Source organism: Misgurnus anguillicaudatus, chromosome 7 (genome assembly GCF_027580225.2).
Source record: "Misgurnus anguillicaudatus chromosome 7, ASM2758022v2, whole genome shotgun sequence".
Taxonomy (NCBI): Eukaryota; Metazoa; Chordata; class Actinopteri; order Cypriniformes; family Cobitidae; genus Misgurnus; species Misgurnus anguillicaudatus.
This window is the reverse complement of record NC_073343.2, coordinates 35,516,492-35,531,571: the sequence shown is the minus strand read 5'-3', so window position 1 is coordinate 35,531,571 and position 15,080 is coordinate 35,516,492.

The window sequence follows — 15,080 nt, the reverse complement described above, 5'->3', positions numbered from 1 at the left end:
AAATAAAAAAAGTCCAACTGATGCACAAATGGGTCTATATACAGTATACATGAATCTATAGAAAAAAATCACATGTCAGAAGTTGTCAGGCTTCGCTGGTGAAGTGAGTGCTGTGGGTGAATTCTGGCTGTGTTTCGATCTGGCCTGTGGCTCAACACTTGACAGTCTGTCATGGGCTGATGAGATACAAGTGCAGGAGCTACAAAGCATTTCTCTGCTTGGTTCTTTATTATCAAACAGGTAGAAATGACAATCAGAACAAAAAAAAAAAACACTGAGCTAAACTCGAATGAGCCGAACTTATTATGAATCTTACACATGCAGGCCTTCATTGTTTATGAACATGATGCGACGGGGTTATTATTATTTTTTAATGTTAAGTCATTGTGCGTTGATAATATTTTGTTGTCTGCAAACATCAGAAGAAATAAAGACTCACTGGTACACCATTGTTAGTATTTATATAGGCCTAGTAGATATTTAAAGAGCACCTACTGTCCGATTCACTTTTTACATTTCCTTTGGTGTGTAAGTGTGTATTAGTTCATGTTAACATTATGCAAAAGGTACAAACCCCAAGGTAAATGATTACACAAGTTATCGTCTCCAACGTAAATCTCTTTTCTTGGACTACAAGAAACACACAGACTGCAGGCAACAGTTTGCTTCTTGGGATTGGTGATGTAGAGAAGACCGACAATATGAATGTACCTGGATAGTTTATCGTTTCTTTTTACAAATTGATGTTTAAATGACATAACAGCTGATATTACTGTAAACTCATTGAAAGAGTTCAGTGATGCTACTCTGAATCAATAAATTAAATTATATAGTAGACATTATACAAGTTAATGATTGAAGAATAGAAGAAAGCTGATATGCATCATGAGTTGTATTTTAATGTGTATAAATATGAATTATCTCGATCTTCACCAAAGGCAATAACAATCACTTTTGTTACATGTTATCACAGTATTTGCATACTCTTTTGCTGCAAACTCAAAGGTACACTTTCACATCACATATGTGTATTCATTAAATGGGAAGCAGCAGTTGTTTAAGATAAAATGCAGTCTATTACACTATGGGGTGCATGGTTTCCCGGACAGGGATTAGATTAGTCCTAGAGTTAAATAAATGTAAGAGCTGTCCAAACTGAAAACAACTTCACTGACATACTTAAAATACACCAGTGCCCTTTCTTTTGTCTCAAAATGCACACAAGTAATGTTTTAGTAAGGCATGTTTGTTAAAACTAGTTATATTTCCGAATGAAACTAAGGCCTAGCCCTGTATTAAACTAACCCCATCTGGGAAACCACCCCTTAATTGCCAAAAGTTTTGGGACCCCCCCTCCAAATCCTTGAATTTAGGTGTTTCAATCACCTCCAGTGAAAGAAACTCTTAATGCTTCATCTTCCAAGACATTTTGGACCTTTCATGCTCTCAACTTTATGGGAAGAGTTTGGAGATGACCCCTTCCTGTCCAACATGACTGTTCACCAGTGCACAAAGCAAGGTCCATAAAGACATAGATGAGTGAGTTTGGTGTGGATGAACTTGACTGGCCTGCACCTCCATCCAATAAAACATCTTTGAATTAAAGCGGAGACTACGAGCGAGGCCAACATCAGTGTCTGACCTTACAAATGTGCTGTTAGAAGAATTCTCATAAACACAAACTCCTAAACCTTGTAGAAAGTCTTCCAGGAAGACTTTTGAAGCTGTTATAACTGCAAGGGGGGGGGGCAACTCCATATTAAACCCCACTGTTTAAGAATGGGATGTCATTCAAGTTCATGTGCATATAAAGACAGGTGTCCCAAAACTTTTGGCAATATACTTTACTTACACTCTGATTTGACCTTTAAAAATATGATATATGACTTTAAATAAAATCTTTGTGTTGTGTAAGACTTTGTAATCCCCATGCTATAATTACGTATTTGTAAATTAATGTACAGTAATTCTGTGAATAAACTACAAGTCTATTAGCAATTTAAGACACGCACGCACGCACACACACACACACACACAGTCTCAGAGGACTTTTAATATGTATGAGCTACATCAAAGACTATATCTGACACGTGGCATCTCGAGTGATCAAGCATATTATCACATATATATGGAAACATGTTTCAGAATGCTCTTACTCTCTGTTTGCACTTCATCACAAATACAGATTAAATAAAGTTAGAAAGACCTATGATAAAAACATCTGACCATGTATTATCTTTTAGTTTTTTATTTATTTTCATATCTATGTTTGTGACTTATGACTGAAATGCTGCGAAATTAAAAATAAAGAAAATAAATGAATATAAACTGTCATGGTGTGAGATTTATGATTTATTTCATATCTAAAATCTCCTTAATCTACACACTGTTTACAGGGATTTGATATATTTTATTATGCACATTATTCATGAACACATCAACATTTATTTATTAAAATGTTTTGTGTAATTGTCAACATTGAGTCAATTGTCAGTGATTTGACAGTGGTTTTATTATTACCAATGGCACCATCAAATTTAAAATATCCAGTCGTCCAATGATCACAGCTTGATTTCTTTAGATTATTAATGATGTTACTCATCCACATATATTTATCCATTGAACATTAGCCATTCTCTATCTGTATAACTGAAAGAGTATTTTTTGGCACTGATATCTGTTGTTAGAAGAACTGTTTAAAATGATTAAATTTAATCCTAAATGTTTTGTCCCCCATTTATAAAAACGATGTTGTATCTGGCACATATCTAACTGAATATAGGGCTGGTATATGCATTCTATTGAGCAGATTATGTCTTTTCATCCAGCATCTTAATTCATAACATATGTGATCAAGCTACATTTGTGGACCTTCATTATTTTTCTATTAAAATAATATGTGAGATGATTGTTTTCTAGCATTCAATGTGCAAATGCAAATCCAAATCCTGAATTATGAGAACAAAATCATAAACCAATTCAAACTAGGCTGTTTGCACAAATCATTAAATGTACAATGGGATTGTAAATAATCCGACATCAGAAACACAGAATAACATTGTGAATATTGTGAATATTTTTAAAAAGGGAGGTACACGTCTCATCTTGTTACACAAACTAAATCATACTTTATCTCCTTTGGACTAAACATTGCTTGTCCGGTGACCCACATATTATTTGTCCATCAGTTCATGCCATTGTTGTACAGTAGGAAATAAATAAATATGAGACAGATTTAACCTTAATAGTATATTGTAGCCCTGCCCACATCAGTCTGTCAACCATTGGCCGTATATACTGTATGTGTAGATGACAGTTTTTATCATCACTGTCCAGCAGAAATTATGGAATTGTCAGCGAGCCGTCGCCTTCATCCTTTTGTTTCTTGATGCAGTCAGAAGAGAGCCGTCTCTCTAAATCCTGTATTCTCCTTTAATAGTCACTGGTAGTTAATTATTAAAGGTATGTATTTGAATTATAAATATACTAGTTATACAGAAGTAGGCAAAGCAGGCATATGGCCTCGGGCTAAATTCCTCCATTACTCATTATTTTCCAGGCTCCTGCCTCCATTTCCCTGCTGCATCCTGGTTTTATGTCATCTCAAAAAACATCCAGGCATGCCTTTGTACTTTCAGTCTCTTCCCGCTATGGCCAGAAAAAAAATCCTCCCCTCCGTACATATGGCTGCCGCTTCTTGAAGTGGGATGTCACACCTGTCTTCCATTTAATGAATGGCTTTCTTCAATGTGTCCCAGAATTCCAGACACTCTCCTCGGAAAGCTGATGGCAAATCCACCAAACAGCATCCCACGTGTCAGCAGTCATCTGGCGTAACGCACATTACTGTACATCATTAGCCGTGTCAGGAACGACGCCTCTCGCAGGCACCGTTCGGTCTTGCAGATGCACCAGAAGAGCCGGAGATGAAAACAAAGAACTTTTCTCTTCTCTATCCGCTCTCGTTTCCTCTCGTCCTCTCCACCATCATCTCCTCTGGATTTATGAATAAAATACTACATGCTCAGAATAAGACGAGTACAGTAACTGTCAAATGCCAAGATGAAATAAGAAATTCAGGTGCCTCTTTCTGTTAAAGGAAACTTTGTTCTTTGCCAGACTAGTTACTTGTGTTAGTTTTCAGAGGATCATTTTCAAATATGACGACTTTTCCAACTTCTTTCTCCACTCTTTTAAAGAGCTTTCCTGCATTTAAAGGTTTGAATGTTCTGTCTGTGAACTCAATTTATCTACTTAAGTATAATAAAATTGACACTGAACATCGGTTTATTAGAATTAGTGGTTGAAGTGTGCAATGTCTTTAGATGGGTGACTGACTCAACCAGAGAAGAATTTGTGTGGATCCGTGATCTCATTATAACCCCTCATACACACAGGCCAAAACACCAGACATTTATTATTCTTAGATAGTATTTTGCCTTACATTTACTCAAAATGTGTAAAAAAAATTATTTGTAATGATAGTGTCTGACAACTGTGATTTATTTTTAGGACACGTTCCTAAAAAAATTAAGCAAGCACTGTTAAAAATATGCAGCATGAAGTTAAAACAACTTGGCAATTCAACCTACTTTTTAATGTTTTGACCTGTGAAAAGTTGACATAACTTAGAAAATCAAGTTGAAATTGTTTAAATAACATAAATCTTGATTTGACAAAAATACTCTGTAGAAAAAACGTTGGTTACCACAAAATTGGCAAAAACCACAGTTAAACCATGTTTATTTTAGCTAAACCAGTACTGATAGTAATCAATTAACCAAAAAAAAAAAAAAAACATGGTTACTACACTTTTACCACAAAATAACATGGTTAATTTTTGAAAAGGCATAACGTCATGAAACTGAATTCTCCTCATTTCTTTTAAATGTTTTTTGTCATTTGATGAAATCCTACAGAATCAGATAGAAATAATTTCAACGGGTGTAATATTTGTGTCCTGTGTGTTTGTGTGGTTACTGGACCAGCGCAACATTAGCCTAGCAATATTAGCATAGCAACATTAGCATAGCTTTTGCCTTTGGAAAAATCAAAAGTGTGTTGTGATATAAGTGTGACATATTACAATCAGAGCAACTTCCTGTACAGTGACTCATTTAAGAAGAAAGTTAAAGTCGTCTGTCAGATGTTCGGCTGATGGCCTCTTCGTTTCAATGCTAAATCTAATTGCGTGTGACGTTTATAAAGAGTTCAGACTCAATTTCTTTTCATTTCCGTGAGTAAGATAGCTGTACATCCTCTTGCCATCTGCCGAGCAGTGAGGAAGATGATCTGTTTGAAAACGCTCCGTTCTTCTATGAAGATATAATTGTTCCCCCTTAGCTGCAAAACAAAGAGCAATCAAACTATGTTTATTTTTAATTTGCCATGCATGTTTTATCGCAGCATATGCCAGCGTGCGCTATAGCGGGAAGAGTCTATCTACAGGCAGAATGAAATGATTTCGGCTGTGTGTATACAGTATGTGTGAGATAACAAGAGAATGAACATTAGCACATTCATACATTTCTGCCGCTCTATTATCATCGTTCATGTTCTAACACTCACGTGAAACGTCCAGAAAGCACACGTGTGTTCGGGGGGCTCCATCGGGGTCCCGGGCGGTGAAAGGGTTCAGTTTAGCCCTAGAGTCATATCGCCGGCCCACATTCAACATGAAAAATTATTCTGTCCTAAAGCACCGGATTCGGCCTGTCATTGTCTAATACACGGATTGATTCATTGTGAGAATGGATCAAGAATATGTCCTTCTGTCGAGACTATTAACCGTCTCGGACCATCTCTCATGCTGTAATGATGACAGCCAATGTTCTTTCTAATTTTTGTTCTTGCTGACCAAAATGTATTTCTATTGGTCAGACCCTTTGGCTAGATAGAAGCAGTCCATGTATTGACCAGCGGAGAGTTTGCTCTCACATTCTTTACAAAAAATTCAATAAAAATAATCAGTTCGGTTCAGTTCTTCATAAAGCTGTTTTGACAGTATCACTTTTTAAGGTTTTTCATTTCATGCACTAGCAATTTTTTTTTTTTACAAATATCTAGGTTAACTGTTCTAAGATAATAATTATTTAATATTGGTAAATTATCAAGAGTTTATGAATTAGCTTCTGATAATATTCTGAGGCGATCATCTGTCTCATGATCTCATGAAAACGGGACAGAAAAATAACACAGGACCTTTGATGGCTTCTGTGTGTTTGGATAAAGCCATTATTTTTCAATTAATGCCAATGATACACAGGTGTACCACTTTTCTGTACAAAAGCCAAATTCTCTGTTCAAAATTGCTCGAATGTATCAGAATAATACCGTTTGTCATTTGTAATGAAATTGATAGTGTAGTCAAATGTGCCCACCCCTGACTAATGACACCTAACTAAAGCTACCAAAACAATGTTTCTGAGCAGGAATGTACCACAAGACTTCAAATAATCCCTCACACAGTCCAACCTGAAGGACCGAATGAACAAACACAGCCTCATAAGAATATCATCCAAATTTAATAAGTAATTGTTCAAGTGATTTTGTGCATGTATTTTTAATCGTGATGTCATTGTGTGCTACATTTACATTTATTCATGTGGTAGATGCTTTTATCCAGAGCGACTTACAGTGCAGTACAAGGTACAGATTTGATCAATATGTGTATTCCCTGGGGATCGAACCCTTGACCTTTCACCCTGCTAACACAATGCTCTACCAATTGACCAACAGGAAATAAGCAGGGAAGTAAGCAAACCTGGTGTCCAGATCAATAAAGCATAAAATCTGAACAGATCAAGGATTCTGTTAAAATATTTGCGAACACTTCAGTTGATCTTTCTGAGGATCTCAATGTCAGGTTAAATTGACATGATGCATCTGTAAGGCCAAACAACTGAGGCCTATCAGCATAGAACCTCATTAATATTCATGAGCTAATGAGCCATTCCATGACAACAACATCCCCATACTGTCCTTATCATTTTTAAAACAAAGCCAAGCTCATGCTGCTGTAAAATTAAAATGGCTCTTCTGTTTTATCCTTTATCTCATTAGCACTGCTTTATTTTCACATAGTTTTACATACTAACTGAAAACAATACACATGCAGACTATTGGTACAATGTTGCAAATGAATGGGGCTTTGATAGAAGAAATCTATTATGCATAGATCTTTCCAGATCTCATCTACACGATCACAATGTGTACACTTGACCCTTAATCCCAAATACCCCATTATTTACCCTGTTCACCTCCGACATAAACCTCACATAATCTCAACACTGTACTCACGTGCACCCGACTCCATACTCACGTGCACTCGCCATACTCGTGTTAATCCAATGCCGTACTCACGTGCACCCGATGCTGTACTCACGTGCACCCGATGCCGTACTTACGTGCACCCGGTGCCGTACTGACATGCACCCGATGCCGTAATAACATGCAACCAACCCCGTACTCACATACACTCGACAACGTACTCACGTACAATCGACGCTGTACTCACATACACTCGCCATACTCGTGTTCATCCAATGAATTACTCACGTGCACCCGACATGGTACTCATATGCACCCGATGCCGTACTCACGTGCACCCGACGCCGTACTCACGTGCACTCGGTGACGTACTCACGTGCACCCGGCGCCGTACTCACGTGCACCAGATGCCGTACTCACGTGCACCCGATGCCGTACTCACATGCACCTGATGCCGTACTCACATGCAACCAACCCCGTACTCACATACACTAGACAACGTACTCACGTACAACCGACGCTGTACTCACATACACTCGCCATACTCGTGTTCATCCAATGAATTACTCACGTGCACCCGATATGGTACTCATATGCACCCGATGCCGTACTCACATGCACCCAATGCCGTACTCATGTGCACCCGATGTAGTACTCACGTGCACCCGATGCTGTACTCACGTACACCCAATGCCGTACTAACATAGAACCGACGCCGTACTCACGTACACCCGAATCCGTACTAACATGCAACCGACACCGTACTCACGTACACTCTACAACGTACTCACGTACACCTGACTCCATACTTACGTACACCCAACACCATACTCACATACAACCGATAGCATACTCATGTACACCCGACTGCATACCTATGTACACCAAACACCATACTCACGTACATCCGACGCCCTACTCATGTACAACCGACGCTGTACTCACTTGCACCCGACTGCGTACTTATGTACACCCAACACCATACTCAACTACACCTGTTGCTGTACTCACGTACACCTGACACCATATTCATGTACACCCAATGCCACAGTGACTGCAGTCATGTACACCCAATGCCGTACTCATATGCACCCAACGGCGTACTCACGTGCACCCAACGCCGTACTCATGACATACACCAGATGCCGTACTTTCCCAACCCTGACCCCACTCAGAGTACACGCAGGTCACTGCAGGCCATCAGCTAATGTTAATGCCTGTGGATTACATTTCTGATAGCTGATGATTTTACAGCGGAATTGCAGCAGATTTACAGCACAGTGTTTTATCTCCTGACTGCAGTGCTTCTCTTATCTTTAATGAAAGTGAGCAACACATTAATCAACAGACCTGCCTAACACATTAAATGTATATGGAGAGGATATACGCTCCACAACTCCATCAGATCAGGGCAGTGGAGAGGGAATGTTGAGAAAAAAATCCTCATTATATTTGTCACAATTTCACATCTGCTGTTTTTGAATCAATGTACCATGAGGCCATAAACCGTATTACAACCGTGCATAAATTTGTCTGATTTGTGGCTGGAGTAACTAATTCTTTGAGTACATTTTAGAAAAACAAGCAGCCAGCCCTGAAATTGCAATCCTATAAAGGCCTTAAATAACTGAGTACGGTATCAAAAATGATGTGCACGTTATGGAGGGCGACGTTGCTCCCAGAGATTAAGTCAATAAAATACAGGATGAGTGGTGTATACTCAAATAGAATTAAAAGAGGGCCAATGTTTCGTTGACAGGCCATGCGTTTAATGCCTGTGGAGTGTTTTGAATCTTACATTAAAGTCTGAGTGAATGTCTTCAACCTTACATGCTCATCCTGTAACAAAATGCTTGAATCAGTGTCATTATCAGTGGATGTTCTAAGTGATTTGTGTAGTGTTGTCCGGTTGGTCTGTGTTGCAGTTATTCTTGGTTTGTAGCATTGAGCTTTCATAGGCTTAAGAACAGCTTTGCTTTCCTTACATTGCAGGGTGATTCTCACGAAACCATTGAAACACCACGACACTAATGATTTTAGCTTTAAAATGTGTAATATAGTAACATTAAAAAGCTTTAGAATTAACACAATATTGTGTTCTACCTTGCACAATGTGTGATTTCAACATAAGAATTTATAATTGTAAATTTTATCTCATTTTCTGCTAAAATTCTCATTACCGCAATGTGTCCGGCTGTGTTTGAACATGCGTTATGTTGTAATTTAATCAAATTAACACAAAAATATTAAGAAAAAAATAAATGGATGTTTTGCTAGACTACTTTAGATGACAGAAAAAATATTTACTGAATATTCATGTATAATAATAATGAAGAAAAATTAGGAAAATGATGTGTCCATGCCTGATGTTCTCATCCTCCGCAACACTTTTTGAGAACAGTTTAAGCACACATACAGAATTTTAATAAAGTTTGATTTTGAGTGACCAAGCACATGGACCAGTTACTTCAAGATGGCTACCAGGTAAGATCATTTTTTTACAGTTAATTTGAAATATTGTCTTGTCAGAATGCTTACACGACATTTTGATTATCATTACCGCAACAGCTGCTTATTAAATGTTAATTTAATTAATAGAAGCATAATACTTTGATTTTAAATGCATGTGCAGAATCTCCGAATTATGTTCTTTCAGGTTTGTCATGTCATTTTGAAAATATGTCAGTGTTGATGTTTTCTGACTGTTGCGGTAATGAGATTTTTTAGGACTAATTTTTTAAATTATGTTACAAAAAGTGTTAAATGATAAGTAAAAGTTTTTAAATTAATGTTCCCATTTACTCCAGACTTTGTTTTTCAATGTCTGGTGGGAAAAAAAGTAAATTTAAGCAATTTTTACATTTTCATGCTTGACATTTTTAAAACCAAGTTTTCGTGAGAATCACCCTGCAACTGTTGCCCAAATACGGCACGTGATATAATATATGTTCATATTACGATGAAGTTCATGTAACATCAGCACTGTTATTTAGGTTGTGATCGGTTACAGTGCATCAAATCAATTTGAAAGCAGTTCTAATGTGAATGCAATAATGCATCGTAGGCAGAGCCAGACTTTTTACAGAGGCCATCAATAACTCTGGGATAGCACAGAAAACATCATAATACAAACAAACAAGACACTCGTACAACCAGAACTCAACATTCTGAGTGTATTTTAGGTGCACACAAACTAATAAAAACATGATGGAAAAAGGCTTGAGACTTAATGCTCATTGACCTACGTGTTTGTTTTTTTAGAAACATGACTAATGTTTTCAGACAGTGTGGTCTCTATTCAAATCCAGATGATCACTTTGTGATTAACATATTAATAAAATAATTAATAACAATAAAATAAATAATTATTATTAATAACAGAACAGTTTAAACCAAAACTATTTTAGACATATTTGGGTGGCGAATTTAAAGACTATTTGCAGTGAATCTATAGCACTGGGTTAGTTTTAATAAAATGCCTAATAATAATTGATTTAAAGGCTTTAAAATTAAATTCATTATAGGGTTGTAGTTTAAAATGATTGGAAGTATACCTAAAAGTGTCACTTTTATAGCTCAGGAGTCAGATGCTATCATTTAAAAAGAGTGTGATTATATCCGAGATTTGTCCCGCAGCATTAGCAAAGAGCTCATAAAGAGCAGAAATTTAATATGATGCTTTCAGTCAGTTTAATTGAATTTTAATTGCCACTTCGGGCAGAAGGTTTAGATCGGATTGATAAAATATTAAAGATTCAGTGCTCTGCTGTGGAATCTTCTCCAATTTCCAGCCACAAAACATCTGATTGAGTGAAACGCTGTGTGTGTTGATGAGATGTTTTCAGTGTTTGTCTACATGTTGGACAGTAAGTTGTGGATTCATTCAACTCAAGTGTGTCTGTGATGAATGCTATTAAAGAAATATGACAATTCTTTCATGATTTATATGCTATTTTCTTATATGTGACCAAAATGCTTCAAAAAGCACAAACATCCATCATTAAAGTAATCTAAAAACATTAAACAAATGGTTTGGTTTCACTTTCTTTATTAACCTACACTTTAATGATGGATGTTTCTGCTTGTTGAGCTTTATATAAGAACATAACACGACAGCATTTTTAAATAAACCTATTTGTTTGTGTTCAACTGAAGAAATGAAATCATATACAAGTGTGAGTAAATGATGAATGAGAGAATTTTTATATTTATGTGAACTGTTCCTTTAAATGAGGAGTGGAAGAAGAGCAGTCGGTCACCTTCAAAGGGAAACCCTTAATGTGCCAGAGTCATAAATATTTGGAAATGTCACACCTCGGCAAGACAGCGTCAGAGCAGAATCCATCCATAAATCACATGCGGAAAACGGCCGGGACAGAAAGATGGCTCTTTGGTATTTTAGAAATAATTACTCATACAAAAAATGGTAATGAATGAAGCTATAAATTTCCCTAAAAAGGACCATTAGTAGAAGATTATTTGATAAAACTATGCATTGGCTAAAGAAAATGATCTTTACTGAATAATTTCAACCAGCCATCACTAATGAAAATACAAAACAGTTTGTATGATGTCACTGAAGGTGCTGATTAATGCACTGACATCATCGCTACAGATGACATAATGAATGTGATGTCAGACCATCTGCATGCTTTATTTACAAGATATATTAATGAATACACAAATATTTTAGGCCATCAAACTGTGGAGTGCTGAGGAGTTTAATGCTCTTTAAAGGTTTGCCACAAATGCTCCATTTTATATTAAATACGAAAGTTAGTAGAAAATTAAAACCATAAATATGTGTAAAGCATGTATACTTTAGAAAACGGACATGTTTGTAGTGTGAAGATATCATTTCAATAATAAACAACAGAGTCCTATAGGTTAAACTTGAGCACAATGATGTTAGATATACTCATGATGAGGTTTTTGCTAAAGGCATCACAATTTATAAAACACCTTTTCTGTAGACTAATCTTGACTAATCCTTAACCCAACGATTTTGGGCTGTCCCAGACGAAAGATTACCATTGTGAAACAATCGTGGCAATATCTGTGATCATGGCTCTTAATCGGTGGTCGTACAGTGAGAGAGGTTCAATGTCTTGTGACCAAAGATAGTCTACCAGTTTTTTTAAAGTGTCAGAAATTCAGAATGATCAATGCACATTGTGTGTACAGGTATTTGTTAACCAGTAGTGATGATGCTGATGATGCTAACGTGTGTCCCGCCGTCACAACCTCAGACTCAATAGGTGTCATCATCATACAGTCTACATGCTTTTCATACCCAAGTTTAAACGAGCCACGTCACACAGTGTTATAAATGATCCTATAGGACTGCAAAAATCCTGCAGTGTATCCCGGGCTTTATACAACCCATGCAACCAACTTTCCTTTTAACATTTCTATTTAACACTTTTACATATTTTTAAATCAAATGTTGTAATATTTACACCAAGATACCATTACAGTATAAGTGATGAGGAGTTTCATACGATTTAAGGATTATATTCATTTCATTGGCACAATTTCTCAATTATGGGTCTCTGCACAAGCAGCGCTCCACAACATAGTTCAACTTAAATGCATGAAAGAAATACAGAAGCATCAGCTGACAAACGCTTTGTGTTTTAGGTCTTTGACTCCAGGCCTCTGTGTGAATATTTATAACAGAAGCTTGAATCTCCTCAGAGACACCGTGTGACAATAGCAGCTGTCATGTACGCCGCCTATAGTGTGGAATTGCTTTAATATCCTTTCTTGTACAACAGCTGAAATTGCCGGGCTAAAACTATACATTATGAATCATATATTGTCTCCTGCTTATGTATTATCCCCTAAGAAAATCCCAGCCTGGGCCCGAGATCCCGTCTGACGGACACACCATTATTCACCGGCAACGTTTCAATAGGCCGAGAGCGTTACTCTAAAACACTTCCTTAAGATTAATCCTTTCGCTTCAAACCTAACGTCTTACGCTTTAATCAAAAAACTTTTTTATCATCTCTCGTGTATAAAGCTGGATGTTCTCATTACTCCACACAATGATAAGAGAAGAATCTGCTCTCTCCTTATACTGCAAACATTATATTCACTCGAGGTTAAATTAACTCTTGGTGAAACACTGACTTTAAAACACTGGGTTTGTGATGCCACTGTTCATTAAATTTACCATTCACTGCAAAAGTGCTAATGAACTGAATACCATGAAGTTTACATGATGTTTATTATAAAAACACCGCCTTACTAGTATGCAAAACAAATACATGAACAGACACAGCAGCTTTACAGAAAACACATTTCTAGAACTGACATGAGACAAATGAATGATCTGGACATGACTAACAAACGCTGTTAAAATGTTGCTCTGTCACTGCTATAGACTTAACTACTGTGTCTATGACAGTACTACTGTAATAGACCCAAATTAAAAAAAATGATAGGAATGATTAAACAGAAAAAAATACAAGATACTACATTAGATTTTACTCCTAAGGTCAGAGGCATAGTTTGGTTTATAAAGAGTTCATGTAACAAATCATATATTAGTTAAGTATTACATAAGATTAAGAAGATGTTAGATTCAGGTCTATAAGTATTGAATGTTGTGTTTTTTGCTTCAGATGCAGATGTCCAACAGATGAACTAACATGAGCTATGAGTTAAACAGCCCAGCATAGCAGAATTATATCTACTGTATATGTGTGTCTCAGATTCTTCTATTATAATAATAATGTTTTCTTTTTATAGTGCCCTTTATAGACATTTTTTGTGCAAAGTGCATGAAACAGCTGTAAAATATCTGATTGTGGTAAAAGAAGAAATCTAAGCTGAACTTCTTAAATAATTGCAGTAAAAAAACTATGAAGATCTGCTACCTCTTAGCTGATAATAACATGTAAATCTTGATGAGTGTTTTGAATTTCAGATTCAAACAAATGATCTGTGAATTAAATCATGAATCTGTTGTGTACGAAGTGTTGTGAATGATGGTGTCTTTGATCAGGTGTAGTTGATGATTTTTATAATGCTTTGTAGATAAAATGGCAGAAGAGTTTGAGCATGCACATTTTTCCAAGAGGATGGTTGGCAAGTTTGAGTTTTTGTGTTTTTGTATCTTGCTAATTGTGAAAACTATGTGCGGGGTTTTTTGTACATGCCGACAGATGCGATGAAAAGTTGCTGCTAAATTTGCAGCTGGCAGGCAAATGAATGCGGTGTGAAATGCGCCGACAGAAGCGCAGAGGTTCCTGCTGCTCCGGCAACAAAGAGTCTCCGTACGAGACATCTGCCGCGTAGTTATCGGCGACGTTTTGTCACGAGTCTCACATCTGAAGAAGAGCTCTGAGCTTGTGCTTTACCTTCTTGCTTCATCTTTAGAAAGCCATTACTCCTGAAATCCTTGCATTCTCTAATTCTGATGATTTGGAGTTTGAGGATGGTGAGTGTTTGTGCGTGATCCGTGTCTCGTGTGTGTATGAACTCAGTGTGAAGACTCACTAGGGCTGTTTTGAATTCTAATGAGAAAGCCTCATGGAAGCAGAAGTAAATTGAGCTCACCAGCATGATAAATGATCTTAATGAAAGCCATTGTTCTCTTCTGCTACCGCTAGCTTGTATGGCAGCCAGATGGTCGGTAGTTAGCTCTCACGTTTTCCGTTTATATCTTCAGATCTGATAACACACCCTAGCTCTTCAGAAATGATTTTAATCATGCTGTCAATTCATATTAGATAAGCACATATATTTTTTACTGTACTTTATTAAATCTGTTGTATTTGTAGAGAGACACAGAAACATCTACT